The sequence below is a fragment of the Rhipicephalus sanguineus genome, chromosome 5 (assembly GCF_013339695.2).
Source record: "Rhipicephalus sanguineus isolate Rsan-2018 chromosome 5, BIME_Rsan_1.4, whole genome shotgun sequence".
Classification (NCBI taxonomy): domain Eukaryota; kingdom Metazoa; phylum Arthropoda; class Arachnida; order Ixodida; family Ixodidae; genus Rhipicephalus; species Rhipicephalus sanguineus.
This window is the reverse complement of record NC_051180.1, coordinates 58,399,114-58,411,959: the sequence shown is the minus strand read 5'-3', so window position 1 is coordinate 58,411,959 and position 12,846 is coordinate 58,399,114. Positions and strand designations below refer to the sequence as shown.

At 45.4% G+C, this 12,846-nt stretch overlaps 1 protein-coding gene across 1 annotated transcript in view; it reads right to left on the bottom strand.

The window, feature by feature from the left end:
- The window catches only part of LOC119393674 (uncharacterized), a 171,445-nt gene extending 159,087 nt beyond the window's left edge, over nt 1–12,358 (bottom strand). Inside the window, exon 1 of the mRNA XM_037660791.2 lies at nt 12,183–12,358. The gene's annotated coding sequence lies outside the window, so the exon portion shown is untranslated. The remainder of the gene's footprint in view (nt 1–12,182) is intronic.
- Nucleotides 12,359–12,846: the final 488 nt, after the last annotated feature.

Below are 12,846 nucleotides of genomic sequence, written 5' to 3'. Positions count from 1 at the left end.
GAAAGTTTTTAATCATGAACATCATGAATCACCAACTGGCCCAATCGTCCACTTTGTTTAAAGGGGTCATGAAGCACCCCTTGGGCTGATTGAAAAAACACATCCTGCGGAAAGCTGACACGGCTATGAACTGCTCTGCCAAATATTACAGTCGTGCGCGCCGCGTAATGACCACAAGCGGAGCGCGAAGTTGCCGTTTCCCCAGGCACCCTCTTTTCAAACAGAGGCCGGTTCTCACTCTCGTCGGTGGGCGGGGCGTCTGTCCGCTGTACGTCGCAAGAGACATAGCATGCTTATTGGCCGGTAGCCGACGTAAATCGAGAGCGGCGTTCGGATCAGATGCGCTTCTTGCCGCGGGGTGCCGCCACTTGCCGGCGCCGCACTCCTCAGTACACGGTAGCCGCACTCGCGCAAGCGAATCACAGCGGGAGAGCGATCGCGTTTCATGACGCGCGCTGGCGTAACTTCTTTCCCCCATGCCATCTCTCCCTGTCTAGATTCCAGTGCGCTCGCCGGCACGAGAAAAGAGAGAAAGCGCTGGGAGCGTGCGCCAAACCCCCGTAACTCCGCTGATTCTTGACGGATTAAGAGAAATTTTTGCGGCAATCGATTCGGGAGGCAGTACACTCCGATACTGAGGCCATTAGATCATTACTTGGAAAAGTGGTTCATGACCCCTTTAAGTGCGAAACCACGTTGTGTGCGGAAAGCCTTTGGGCGGGATCAATGCAATCGACTGAGAAAAAAAAAAGAAGACAGCTGTCGCCTTCTGGTTGCCTTAGGGAAATGAATAAGGGCCCGTTTGACGAAGGCACTACTGAAGTGTCTGTGGACAACCGGCCTGGCTGAAAGACTATGAAACTCCCGTGTTTCAGTGTGCGTGTGTGCGTGTCTGTTATTTTTTTCTTTATAATTTTTTCTGATCCTTTCCTTTCTTACTTTCCTGTGTACCGCATCACCCCTTTCCTAGTGCAGTGTAGCAAACCGGATAGTTATCTTCTGGTTAACCTCCCTGCCTTTCACTTAACCCTAATCTCTCTCTCTCTCTCTCTCTCTCTCTACGTAATGCAGTACGTAATGTACTGGCGTCATTAAAAGTTCGCGTGACTCACCGACGCTAGAAAAGTGCGTTATGTGTAATTATTTGGCATTTTTGTGTGTTTTGCTGTGCATTTCAAGCCATACAGAACATCTGACTTTGTGCGTGTGGACGTGTAGTTAAGACCAGTGCTTGCGTGAGTTAGTTGTTTGCACATGGGGAGGAGGGTTTCCAACAAAACGCACTGACAAGGACACAGGAAGAGACCCAGCGGTGTGTTGTCTTTCTTCTTGTGTCCTTGTCAGTGCGTTTGGCTGGAAACCCTCCTCACCATGTGAACTTTATTTGCTTATCTGAACTCGTGCTCGAATATTTGTGACTCATGTGCCATTGGATTGTACCGCGTGTGCACGTCCTGTGTATGACGTTTCGTACCCTTTACTTTTTATATTTTTAGTATTGCGTACTACGCTTGCTAAGCGAGAAGGAGTAGCCGGTGTCGCCATAGAGGCACAGCCTAGTTATCGTTTCAATAATTTAAAAAAAATTAAGTATTACCCGTGCATGGACAATGCGGCGTGAAAATCCCAGCGTGTTTCTGGCACACGCGGTCGATATATCACGGCACTGCACGGCATTGCGCTTTTATTTATGAGGACACGCATGCCGCTGTAATGTTGACCCGGCTTGTACAATATTCCGAAACGCTTTATCGAGGAATATCACGCAAAACAAGTGCCTATATGCTTGACACCACAGGTATTGCATGCAACGTTGCCGACCACTCGCTGCTGTGCTGTGGCGCCTATTGACGACGCATTATTGTCAGATGTGGCGGCATTAGAATGCGGCACTGCGGGCGTGACGTCATCGCCATGGGAACAACGAGTGACAAGTGGGCAGTACCTACTACGTTAGACCCCCCTCAACATCCTGCCGCGGCACCCTTCTCCCGCCTTTTCGTGGTATTCCCTTCCATTGCATTCAAGTACCACCGAGCAAAGCGGCTCTTGTCGTTCTGATTTGGTTATGTAGCTCTGTCTTACAGCACCAACCTTAAGCAATAAGTGACCGCAACTATCAGATTGTATAAAAAAGCCGGCAGATCCCACGCATTGTGGGAATCGATCTAATGCGAAGCAGCCAGCAAAGAGCTGCATACATCGTCTTGTATGTCACTGAGGAAAATGCGTGTCATGGTTTTCATGTTAACTCCTATTATTTATGTTCGTCACACAGTAACGTCGCGCAATACCAACTTCGGGGTCGATCAAGCTAGAGAAACGGCCACCAGCGCCCCATGAGCGTGGCACGCAAGTCATGCTGTACATGACATACGTGTCATGACTTTCATGTTAACTCGTGTTATTTATGTTCGTCACACAGTCACTTCACAAGATACCAATTTTGGTGTATATAAATCTAGCGAAACCGCCGCCAGCGCCCCATGAGCGTGGCACGTAAGTCATGCTGTACATGACATGCGTGTCATGATTTTCATGTTAACTCGTGTTATTTATGTTCGTTACACAGTCACGTCACAAGATACCAATTTTGGTGTATATAAATCTAGCGAAACCGCCGCCAGCGCCCCATGAGCGTGGCACGTAAGTCATGCTGTACATGACATGCGTGTGATGATTGTCATGTTAACTCGTGTTTTTATGTTCGTCACACAGTCACGTCGCGCAATACCAATTTCGTGGTAGATCAAGCTAGCGAAACGGCCGCCAGCGCTCCATGAGCGTGGCACGGAAGTCATGCTGTACATGACATGCGTGTCATGATTTTCATGTTAACTCGAGTTTTTATGTTCGTCACACAGTCACGTCGCGCAATACCAATTTCGGGGTAGATCAAGCTAGCGAAACTGCCACCAGCGCTCCATGAGCGTGGCACGTAAGTCATGCTGTACATGACATACGTGTCATGATTTTCATGATAACTCGAGTTTTTATGTTCGTCATACAGTCACGTCGCGCAATACCAATTTCTGGGTAGATCAAGCTAGCGAAACTGCCACCAGCGCCCCATGAGCGTGCCACGTAAATCATTCTATACATGACATGCGTGTCATGATTTTCATATTATCTCGTGTTATTTATGTTCGTTATACGGTCACGTCGCAAGATACCAATTTTGGTGTATATCAAACTAGCGAAACGGCCGCCAGCGCACCATGAGCGTAGCATGTAAATCATGCTGTACATGACATGCGTGTCATGATTTTCATGTTATGACTTGTCATTTATGTTCGTCATACAGTCATGTTACGCCATACCAATTTTGGTACACATTCGATGAACCAAGCGACCAGGAGAGCACAAAGTCGTAGGCGGCTAGATAGATAGATAGATAGATAGATAGATAGATAGATAGATAGATAGATAGATAGATAGATAGATAGATAGATAGATAGATAGATAGATAGATAGATAGATAGATAGATAGATAGATAGATAGATAGATAGATAGATAGATAGATAGATAGATAGATAGATAGATAGATAGATAGATAGATAGATAGATAGATAGATAGATAGATAGATAGATAGATAGATAGATAGATAGATAGATAGATAGATAGATACGCTCAAAGTCGCAGAAGTTCGCTCAGAAATGCTTCGCATTTAATACGCAATTACAGTTTGCATACTGGTTGGGGAGGTGGGGGCAATCACTTGATGTGTGAGCCCGCCGTACACCAGACAGGCTCATTATCTCCTTTACGTGACAACGAAAATGCAGTTTGTACGTGCTACCCTCTGATAATGGAGCTTCCCATTATGCGACATTATCGTTCGTATTTTCTCACAGTTTATATAGCTTTCGATAACATCGCGTGTACATTTGTCTGACGATCATCCCAGAGTAACCGAACTCGAAAAATAGATCTCGGTGTCGACCATCCGCGCACTCGCGACGAAGGTTGTTGCGTGCGCGCGTATAATTTCACTTTTATTCTTCCTCTCGTTATTGCTTTCCTGCCTCTTTCCTCCTCTCCGCGTGAAGGGTAGTAAATTAGGCGGAACCTGGTTAACCTCTCTGCATTTTATTAGCCTTGCCCTATCTATATATATATTGTCGAATTCTGCACGGTGGTGATACTACATTGTATGTTTAGTGTTCCAAGTACTTTTTAATGTCCTGCTATTCCTATAAGTAACGTTGATGTCCCATATTGAAACTTGCATGTTTCTGTACGTTTCATCAGCTGTATGTTCCGCCGTTTCTCCTTATATCATTGGTCAAAAAAAAAAAAACAAAGAAAAGATAAGCGCAGCTTGCACTAAGTCGCGCTAGGCTGGGTCACAGCAGAGCTGAAGGACACCTAGCTGGTCTTGGCTTGGCTTGGCTAGGCTTTTGCTCTCTCACCTCTATTTTTCCCTCCCCTTGCTATACTATATCATACATGGCTATCATACATGGCATCTGTACAGAGCGCTTGGGCGGTGGAGCCGGTTCCTGATGATGATAGTTTTCTATCTGCGACACACGGCAAGCCTCGAGCGTAGGAGCACTGCTGTAAAAAAAAAAAAAAAAAAAAAACCAAATAAACAAGAAAAAAACCTTGATTTCTAGAAATTGTTTTCAGTCTGAGTGTTGATGTAATAACAGTAGCACTTCGGGCAGGCGTTTGTTCATATGAAGTTAAGCGATGAAAACGCTTAAGCTTGTTCTCAATACCGTTTAAACCTTCTCTTTTTTTTAATACTTTCCGGGGACTCATATGGAGAGCAACTACATTTTATAATTTCGCCCCCTTCCATAACCGGAATAAACCGTCGCATTCGTGCGACGCAGCACTGCTGTTACTCGTTTCTACATATAAAGAAAAAAAAAGCACGTTGGCAAATGTCGTCCGTACCTATCTTATCCTTTAGATTATACGGCAACGCAAGCTTGTCGCCTGCCAATCCAGCGCATAGCATGAATCAGTCTAGTCAGAATGCGTCAGCAGCTTGCAGCGCGTTCTATATTCAAATAGCAAGTAAAGCAATAACGCGATCAAAATCTCCATTTGAACGCTGTTTGAGCAAACTCCGCGCGCTTTCGTTTTCTGCCAATGATTAAAGTTGTCTGTTGCGTCGCAGTGTACACATATGTCTTTCCGCGCGCGCTCTCTCGGAGACGTTGTAAACAAAAGTCTGATTCGCTCAACGTTAAGCCTCTGCAAACAACAGTGCTTTCGCGTGTTTAAATCCTCTCGTTTGCTTTCTTTAATTTTATTTTTGTCTCGGAGGGAGTTACAGTTCTCGTTGAGTTGACAGACACAGCTAAGCTCGTTTCGGGTATGACAGAAATCGGACAGAACATAGAACAATACACCGTGGACTCTATTGACAACGTTTCATTACGTTCAGTTCTCGAGTAGGACCTGCCATTCATGCGTCCTAGATGATAGCAGTCCCGAAAATAGGCATAAAAAGGCTAAATATATTTGAACGCAGCTTAGATGCAGTGTGATACTGAGAGTACCGGCATAGAAGATGGTGAATATAAATACGTATGCATGATTAATGGAGACACAGAAGTGTGTGAAATGGAGAGGCTCGAAAAAGAATGTTTCGGAGGGGAGCGCTTAATAAATGATGAGTCGGCTAAAGCGATCCGGCGGCGGAACGAAGAACTCGCAGTGCCCTAGTTAGCGTGCCTCTAGTTTTAGGCTGCAAACGATTTGCCCGAGACACGAATGGGAAAGCTTCATAAGCGCTAGCCCTAAAGCTTACACTATATCTCTCTTTGCCTTGAATGAACGAAAGCAAGATAGGAGAAAGAAGAAAGGAAGGAATGTTAACCAGTTTGAAACAACCGGTACGCTATCCTACACTGGGAAAAAAGGGAGGGGGAGTAGAAGAGTGCGAGAGAGAACACACAACGTCACACATCTGTCTCTCTTGTGCGGTATACGCATCAGACTACAGCCGCTTGTGGCCGCTCGATCGTTGCCTTCATCCTCGATGACTTTTCGGGATGACGTTCAAGGACGGCTGCTAGCGACATCGGTCTGTGGTCAAAGCGAGCCATTGCGAGTGACCGCCTCTGCACAGCGCCGCGAGGACAGTCGCATATGATGAGCTGCAAAGTCTCCTAGGCGCCATAGTCGTCATTTCTATGCGAAAAAAATCACTTCGGGACAGCCACTCTATAGTGTGCTAAAATTATACAGTATCAGCACCAGCGCGCGCAGGAATCACAACGGGAGAGGGCTATCGCGTTTCGTGATGCGCGATCGAGCTCGTGACGCGCGCTGACCTAAGTTCTTTACCCCGTGACATTCGTCCCTGCGTAGCTCCCTGCGACGAGACAAAGTGCTTAAAGAGCTCGAAAAATGCCTGTAACTCCGCTCGTTCTTGACGGATTCGACAAATTTTCGCGGCAATCGATTCGTGACGCAATAAAATCCGATAACGGGGTCATTCCATGATTACTCGGAAAAGTGGTTCATGATCCCTTCACTATAACACCCTTACATTCTACTCCCTTCATTTTGAGTATTTAGTCGCTTCGCTGTCACATTCCCCGTTCCACTTTTCTACTCTCTGCAGACGGTGAACACTTGTCCTAATAGCCACCAGTTTCGCCGGAAGGCTAATGTCATCTTCCGCTCTCGAAAAACAATCTCTCCTACAGAGCAATGAGGTCACGGTATACCTTTCGTGCTTCGATTATTTTCAAAGCGAACGCTGCGTTCCGCCGGGCCGACGTTTCACGGCTTTGATCTTGCCGCGTTTTTCTGCCTTGTTAAACTGACTTGAAGAGAGTTTTTTTGTGTGTGTTTGTTACGCCATAAACGTTTTTTTTTCTCTCTACTCGCTTCCTACGCAAGCTATATAGCCCGCATATTTGGGTTCAGAAGCGCGTAAAGCATCTTTTTTTTTTGAAATTCGAGCGTGCCACGAATTTCCGGATTATTAAACATTAGAGAAATGTGCCGCTTACTTCTCTTTCTTTTTTGTCTTTCTGTTGTGAGAAAACGGGCATCAAATTTGCATAGATAGAGTTCTCGTAGTTCTAGCTCGTGCTTTCCTCAAACAGCAATGCGAGGAAAAAAAATTCCTTTTTGCGATCAATAACTGTCTTTACTTTGCTGCATTGACACGTGTTTTATTTTTTTTTTAACTTCACCGTTCCTTGTATAGCGGAAAGGGAATGTACCTCCTGCCACGATGTAAATTTTCTTGTTGCACTGACGCTCACGCTCATGCATTCTTCAACCTGTTGTATTGTGCATATATATCGAGAAGAGATTGTAGCTGGCGCGCTTTTGTTTTTTATTTGAACGCACCTGCAGCTACGCCTTGACAGCTTGATGATGCAAGCGTTTAATAAGAAATCCTAAGCTAGAGAAATCTTTCAAAGCACGGTTATTGGAATTGTAGCGGTGAACTAAACGATGCAGAGTCACTTATTTTTGTGCAAGAACAAGTGAGGCAGTTTAATTGATACTTATTGAAGGTTACTCGAAAATACAGACTGGGCGTCATCTAGAATAAACTTCCTTTACTTAGCGAAGCATCACTGATGTCGTCACCGATTGGTGCCTGCGCGAATATTAACGCGACAGCGTTAAAGAGCTCGTTTCGCAGAAATTCCGGCGTCGGTGTCGGCGTCGTTGGTAGGGAGCGAAAAATCATCATCTCGTCCGCGACCGAAAAATCAAGAAAGCTGCAAATAAAAAAGTTCGGCAGGTCCCACGCGTTGTGGGAATCGGTTTCATGCGAAGCAGTCAGCGAGTAGTTCTATGCTGTATTTTTTGGCTTTGAGCCAAGCGTTACGAGATGAATCGACTTGTCTTTGTATGTTTAGCAGCTGTGGGCAGATCGTGAGCTTACCAGTAACCAGGCACGTCGATAACACCGGCGTTTAAAGGGTAACTTATGATGCGACGTAACCTCAGCCGTCACTTTAGAGTACATACATCAGTATTATCGAAACTAAGTGCACTTTATGGTGTAATAATGTGAATATCATACGTAACTTTCGTTATTGTATTCATTTGGGGTCGTGTAATGCTTCAATATAGCTTCCTGAATCATAGGAATACAAACGTAATGTTTATTACACTGCTATAAAAGCGGAGCTAACACTGGAACCAGAGACGTTAATCTGATATGACGCCTGTATCGTAGGAGTACATATGTAGTGTTTCTTATTTTCTTGTAAAATTGTATAGCCAGCACCACAACCACAATGGACGTTGCACCGATATTACACCTACATAGGCTGTTCATCCAAACCAGGGTATAGACCTGGCGTGGCTCTGTGGTGGAATATTTGATTGCCACGCAGAATGCTTGGGTTCGATTCCTGCTGTGATCCCAATATTTATTGTTTCCATTTGTTGGGTCAACGCTGCCAATGTAGATTTTTCTGCATTTAAATTACCAATGTCTGTTCTCGCCGTTCCTGCGTAGATATAAACTGTCAATCACATGTGGCGCATACTCATATACCGCGGCCAGTGGTAAACGGGTATTGGTATGATATTTGAAGTGATTTCAGTGTGCGGATTGTTCATGTTTAGGTACCGTTCAGTATTATTCTTTTTTTTTTCGCTGCATAACTTCGTGATATGGAGTAGCCGAGGCAATATGGACCTCAACCTCTCCACAGCAAAACAGTTAGAACAGGAACAGGAACAGGGTATGTGCCACATGTGTCTGGCGGAAAGGGTTTGAGGACGTACGCTACAGGATTTTCATGTTAATAATGTCATGACCCGACAGCCATATTCGTCAAATTCACTTACCCCCCCCCCCCCCTCCCCCCGACTTTGGGCTACACCACGGCCGTGGCGGCTGTATTTTCGATGGAGGCGAAAATGTTTGAGGCCCGTGTACTTAGATATAGGTGCATGTTAAAGAACCCCAGGTGGCCGAAATTTCCGGAGCCCTCCACTACGGCGTCTCTCATAATCATATCATGGTTTTGGGAAGTTAAACTCCAGATATTATTATTGGTCTACACCAAGTTAAGGAGGCGATCATGAGAGCACCCAGAGTAGGCGGCTAGATAGATAGATAGATAGATAGATAGATAGATAGATAGATAGATAGATAGATAGATAGATAGATAGATAGATAGATAGATAGATAGATAGATAGATAGATAGATAGATAGATAGATAGATAGATAGATAGATAGATAGATAGATAGATAGATAGATAGATAGATAGATAGATAGATAGATAGATAGATAGATAGGTAGATAGATAGATGCGCTCAAAGTGCCAAAGGTTCGCTAAGAAATGCTTCGCATTTAATAAATAATGAAAATGTTGGGTCCGAGTGAGAATCGAACCTAGGCCGTCTTCGTGTCAAGCAGGTGTTCTACCACACAGCCGCGCCTCTGCTTGGAACTGCACTGAAAGTTACTTCCGTGCTTTACTAACATACGCGTCCTGTATACAGGTGTCACAGTAGCAAATGTAATATCGCAGTAATATTGCGTGGTACAAGCGTACATTGCTATCGGGCGTCACACCATGTGAATATCATAACGACTTGGTGGTTCAAAGCCAGCCACCCAATAAAAAAGGCACACACACAATTGCGCATGTTCCCTTAAGACCGCGTAGTGGGTGCATCGCAACTTCGAAAAAGTTCCTCGCGCATAATTGCTCCTGGTTTAAAGTGTGCTACCCATTACATAAGGCACACACCTTAGTGCGCTCATTCTGTTACACACACGTAGTGGGTGCACTGATACTTCGAAAAAAACGTCACGCGCACATACGTTGTCTCACGCCACCGGGCTCTTGACACGCTTGTGATGGATTCTGTGTCGTGTACAAGCGCCGACCATACTGCGGTGGCTTCCTCATCAGGGAGTTTTGGTGGGGCATCAGTGTCAAGTGGCGCACGCCAAAGAGGGCGGCCACGCAAGACGGAGAAGGCAGACACCAAAGCTCGGCGTGCTGCGGCTATGCGACCACTTTGTATTTTGCCAATTACATTGCGATGATGGACAATCTGAACTTCTCGAGTAATAACATACAATAGGAACAATGCACTAAGTGGTCGAAGTAAGCACCACAGGTAGGATATCGCTATCGCGTTCAACTCTTGAAGGTGAAGCTTAAGCGTCCCCCAATTTTCGATTTTCGAATTAGATACAACGTGCCAACGTGACGCTTCGAATGTTTGATAATCGCTTTCTAGTGTCCACGCATGGCCGCGTACCATTCTTCTCTTTCTCTAGAATAAGATGATGAATTATCAAGAATATCGAAAGTTATGCGCATATTTGTATTCATAACTATCAAGGAGTAAATAAACGCGTTTTATGAAGGACAATGACGCTTGCGGAAGCACCTAGTTTATGCATATGAAAATCGTACATGATTATTGATAAGCATTTCTTTGTTTTCGTGTTACCTTGATGTTGTTCTGTCGCAGTTATATTGGTGAAAACCGGTTAGAACAGAACAGAACAAAACAGAAAGAGAATATATATTAGCTCGTATAACAGCGAGTCTTTTAGGTCTCTAACTGCCTAACTCTCGAATGTGACAACTATCTTCTAGGCCGTGGAATTCTTAGGGTAAACATTTATTTTTAATACCATTACTATTACACCTGATAATTTCTGATACATGTTTGTAGCAGCTACTTTGCCTTTACAAACGTTAACATACATTGGGAGCATACAATGAAGACTGCAGTAGGCAGTCAACAAGAATTAAAAAAATGGCCTTTGAGAAAAACTTTAAACAAAAAAAAGAGAAAGCATGCGACGAAAGAGCACTTACTTATCAAAGAAAGACCGCTGGTCACTTAGTAAAACTTGTAGTTGGGCTATTTGATACATGCTTACTGAACGCCCTTTTCTGTTCTGTCTAAAAATTCTTCCTCGATGGTACGCGTCTTTTTTGTAACCGCTGGTCACGCAGAACGTAAGGTCAACTGCCGCACGGTCTTTTAATGCAACAATTTTATCATTTTGCCGATCTTTAGTTTCGTCATAATCTACTGCCGTGCTGATGCACTGGTACTTGCATAATGCTGGGATCAACCCCTCGGCAGGGAACAACATTACAACAGTATAGAAACCATCCATAAGTCTGAGCTTTACGCGACGTATGAAATTTATGGAAGTAAGGTTACGAAATTTAAATCGTGAAATGGTAGCGAAGTGCAATTGGGAAGAAAAGTAGAGGCGCCTCATTCTGACTGACGTGCTGCAGAGTAGCTCACACCTCGATTTTAACACCTCCAAACAACTGTACGAGCTGATTTCGCGTGCAACTTACGCAACTATTTTTAAATAACTAAGTTCAGCTTCCAATGGCTATTTGTAATGCCATGTGTTATTGGTGCCGAAGCTTTCCTGCGTGACTGTTAGTCCATTCGCTTACGTCGCATGACTGAGACAGGAACAGAATACTATCAACACAATTATAACCATACGATTTTGCCAAGAAAAGTTTCGAAATCGTTTAGCAATATCCCTCATCGCATGATTAGTTATTGTCAATAAACATCGGTGCCGGCAAGCGCAATTTATCGATTTTGCTCTAGGGAAATCATGTAGCAGTGGCGGAATATAGCTCAGAAAAAAGGAGCATTGTTTTAATTAAAAATGCGGCGGTGTTGAAGAACGTTAAATGGACAGCCAGTAACTCAATATTATGCACCACAAAAACGCGACACACATTGTTTTGTAACGCAATGAGTTCACATTGTTGCGGACATGCGGCTGAAGATGAGTGAGGCAAACCGTCAAGCTCGGTTGCTGGTTTACAACATTAAGTGGTGCGCAGGGCGAGCTGGTACTATACATTAAATTCTGGCGCTTCTTGAATTTGTGAGTACTTCAGTGGCAATATGGTGGTAGCGCACATTCATTTTGTTTTCTATCACATCTTGTAGTTTGGAAAGAGCACGTGTCTGTGCGCTGAAACGAAGCCGAAAGCAACGATGTTTAGCTGAGTAAACTAAAAAGAATGCAACTAGCCGGTGCTGTAGTTGACAACAAACTTGGCCCACTCCAGGTTGCGATGCTGGTTATATGCTCTGAAAAACCGCAAGCCGCTGGCGCCAACAGATTGCCGCTGGTAGTTTAAAAACTTGCGGAGAAGTTTTGCCTTTTCGCGAACACACACATGCGCGTGCAATCGTTACAGACGCACACACTTACCGATTCCGTGCAGAGCTCTACTGTTGCGCCGTGCGTTTGGGCCGCTGGTGTGAACCGGGATCCTACTGTACACGCGGCTGTGTGCCTCGTGTAGCCGTACACACACCACAGTCCTGAATGGCGTCAAACTTGGGAGTTTCGGGACACCGGCGGGTTCCTTTATCGATGGCGGCCCTGTCCCATTGGTCCACTTGGGCTTTTATCCCCCCACGCGCTTCCCCCTTGCCCAACATACGGGAGCCCCCCTCGGTGACGTCGCGCGTGACGTAGACCTCCGCCGACAGCGCCGCCTGCCCGCGCGACCAATCGATTCCCAGCACGGGCGCGCTAACGCGCGGTTCGAAACCGGCCCGGGCTCCGGAGCGCACCAATCCGGGGCCCGTGCGAAAGCGGCGGCGGCAGCGGCGGCGGCGGAAAGCCCTTATCCACGGTGTCCTCTTCCCCTTTCCACTTGTTACCTCTGTCCCCATTACCTTTCTCTCTCTGGCCCGAGGCTCCCTTTTCTCCTCTACAGCCCTTCTTTTACCGCTGCATTCCCTCGTCCCCGAGAACGCGAGGGGAAAGAAAAGGTCCTCTTTTCCCTTTGCTCATTCGCTGCGATTTGTTGAGTTTCTCCTTTTGTACTCCGGCGGCGGCGCAAAAACTATTGGCGACGTGAGGCGAG